The sequence below is a fragment of the Meleagris gallopavo genome, chromosome 2 (assembly GCF_000146605.3).
Source record: "Meleagris gallopavo isolate NT-WF06-2002-E0010 breed Aviagen turkey brand Nicholas breeding stock chromosome 2, Turkey_5.1, whole genome shotgun sequence".
Lineage (NCBI taxonomy): Eukaryota > Metazoa > Chordata > Aves > Galliformes > Phasianidae > Meleagris > Meleagris gallopavo.
In genome coordinates this window covers 40,051,377-40,054,225 of record NC_015012.2, presented here as the reverse complement: position 1 = coordinate 40,054,225, position 2,849 = coordinate 40,051,377, and the positions used below count along the sequence as shown (strand labels likewise).

Genomic DNA, 2,849 nt, shown 5'->3' with positions numbered 1-2,849 from the left:
CGATCTTATTTATAACATCACATTAAATATTAGGGGAATTAATTTAGGCCTAGAATAAGATCATGTTCATTCCACGATGATCAGCCCATGAAATTCTCTACCTTGGGCACAAGATAATCAAAGGCACAGTCAATTTTTGGAGGAAGAGCTACTAGTAAAAGAGAAGCAGAAGATGCCGTGTTCATCTGCACAACTGAGCGAACTTGCTGCAGGGCACAGATCAGTTGCTGGAAGGATAAAGGAGAAATTTCTCCCACACGTAGCTTGGTTAGAGTCATGCATGTCCCAACAACACCTCAAGAGACAGGAGAAGCCCACATCAGTGTGCTGGGAGCTGAGCCTACACCTCTTTCATGAAAGAGGCTAAGAGTTTTAAGAATTTTAATCAGCTGAATCTTCTTATATCTTTACATTGCATCGCCCTTGATTTCTTTGAGATCGGGGTATTTGTTGCAGCTAAAGGATGAGGTAGGCAGGAGCGAGGCTGGGCTGAGTTTTGTGTTGTTGCCTTTGCCTGAAGCATTTAGCAGGAGGCCGCTGCGGGAGGAGGGTTGTCAGGTGTGATTTGATCCGGCACGGGTTTTACTGATACAAGTTCCCTTGGTTGTATCCTCTGAGGGGCTATACCAGCTAAAACATGAAACAAAATAAAGATCAGAGGCAATTCTACTTACATGTCCTCAGCAGTAAAGAGAGAATATCTTAATTATGCTTTGCCTGTGAGGTTAATCATACGGGACTGTTGTCCTTTCCAGTTGCCTACAAATTTTAAATAGCTCTGTCAAGTGGAAGATGATTCAAAGGAGAAGAAATTTCACCTGGAGGTGTTACGGCTTTGTCCTCCACACAGCTTAGCTCTCTGCTTTCCAGCAGTATGGCATGAAGATGGGTAGCACCTCACACACACACACACACACACCAAGCAGATCGGCCAGACAATTTACTGGCACCAGCACAAATTTCCACCATTACTTAGGTATAAATTTGAGTTACAATATATTCACTATGATGTGAGATACAGACTAGCCTAATTCTCAACTGCTTTAAAAAAAAAAATAATAATCTGCAAGAAATAAACCTCTGTGTCTTTGAAGCAGAAGATGCTATTCAAGTAACACGCCACAGAGAGTTAATGGTTACAGTGCAGTGGGTGGAAGTAAAGCCACTGCAGGTGTGTTTCTTAATGAGGTACTAATTGGGCAGGTGCACATAAATAGGGGACAGGGAGGGCTCCCTAGCTATGGGGACTAAAGAGAATTCTGTGTTGGGGAAGGCACTGCTGCAGCTGGAAGAAAGGTTTATTTGTTTAATCTGTGTGTAATCAGTGAGGATGTTGGTGCTGGTAATAAGGAGAGAGCTGTGTGCTGGAAGGGCAGCATAGATAATGAGGATTTGGGAGATAAGACAGGGAGGGCAGGGGATGAGACTACTGCTTGTGTGCTTGCTCAGCAACAGAGCTGAGTTATTTGTAGGAGTACAGGAGAAAATGTGAAGCTTAAACGAAGAGTTGTTTGGTATTAAGGGGTATTTGGGGTGCTGAAACTTAACTAATGGGGATAGCCATGAGCCCATCAGATCAGTTAACTCTGTCAGCAAAACTGATGCTGCATATATTCACTGGAAAGGAGAAATATGTATGATTAAGAAATATAGAGGAAAGGAAGTTGTACTTACAAAATGGAAGAAGAGAGAATAGAGGGGGATCTGCTCTCTGGATCTTTCAAGTGCTCTCTCTTCTCCTTAATAAGAGCTGGTAAGACAGCATAGACTTCTCTATTCAGCCATACACTCCTTGAAGTTTTCTGACTGCTTACGAGTGAAGGTTATAGGCAAGAAAAAAAAAAAATAGAATCATAGGATGGCCTGGGTTGAGAAGGACTGTGATGATCATCTAGTTTCAACCCCCTTACTGTGGGCAGGGTTGTCAACCATTAGACCAGGCTATCTAGGTCCACATTCAGCCTTGCTTTGAATGTCTCCAGGGATGGGGCATCCCTCTCTGGGCAAATAACAACAAATAATATAATAACACCGAAGAAAAACATGACTCTGCTGTGACACCTGAAGTAGCAGGATACAAGCATAAGGAGAATTCAGCACAGAGCTTTTCAGTGCTTATGTATCGTTGAAGCAATACCTTTCCCTTCAGCTCTCTCTCACTAAGACTTTGCAGGTAGACTGTGTTAGTGTTCCCTCTTACCTCTTAAGAAGCACTTTGTAACTAGATTTCATCCACTGTGTTCTCTTGCTGCTAAAGCAAACTTATCAATAGAAGTCTGGTGTTTAGATGCAAAAAAGATGTACATCTAATTAAATGTGAAGCTGGTTTGTGAGAAAGAAACGTATTGAGAAGCCACTAAAGAGCATCACACAGAGTGTAAAGAGCTGGAAGCAAATGTTTGAAGAAGAGAAACAGTGTGGATATTACGACTTCAAGCCACAAACATTGTGGTAGTGAAGCAAGTGGTAACACTAGCAATTTCTGGGTACTTGGGGAAAAAAATCTGCTAGTTGTATTGAATTAAGTCTTGAGAAAGACTTAATGAGGCTTCAGAGAGCTGTGCTTGGAATGTATGCGTAGAAAAGCAGATCTGATGGAAAGGTCTTAGATGAATCCATGTGTGCTGTCGGTGGGACTCCATTTCCACATCTTCACCAGCTTTACTAAATAAACACTTGTTCTTAGGCATGTCTCCTGAGACAGCAAAAATTGAGAATCTATCTTGAAGCATATGTCAGCTATCAAACAAATAGCTTACAGCTTAAAAACTTTCAGTTACTCTCTAACTGCTGAAGGAACTCAAAGGTGCAACTGGCAGCCAGACATTGGATGTGTTTTAGCATTTACT

The 2,849-nt window shown here is 41.9% G+C and overlaps 1 long non-coding RNA gene across 1 annotated transcript; it reads right to left on the bottom strand.

The window, feature by feature from the left end:
- Positions 1-276: 276 nt before the first annotated feature.
- Positions 277-1,563, bottom strand: LOC109366026. The gene is made up of 2 exons (XR_002112013.2): positions 819-1,563; positions 277-630 (listed from the first exon to the last, which is right to left on the bottom strand). It is a non-coding gene; the product is annotated as an uncharacterized LOC109366026 (long non-coding RNA).
- Positions 1,564-2,849: the final 1,286 nt, after the last annotated feature.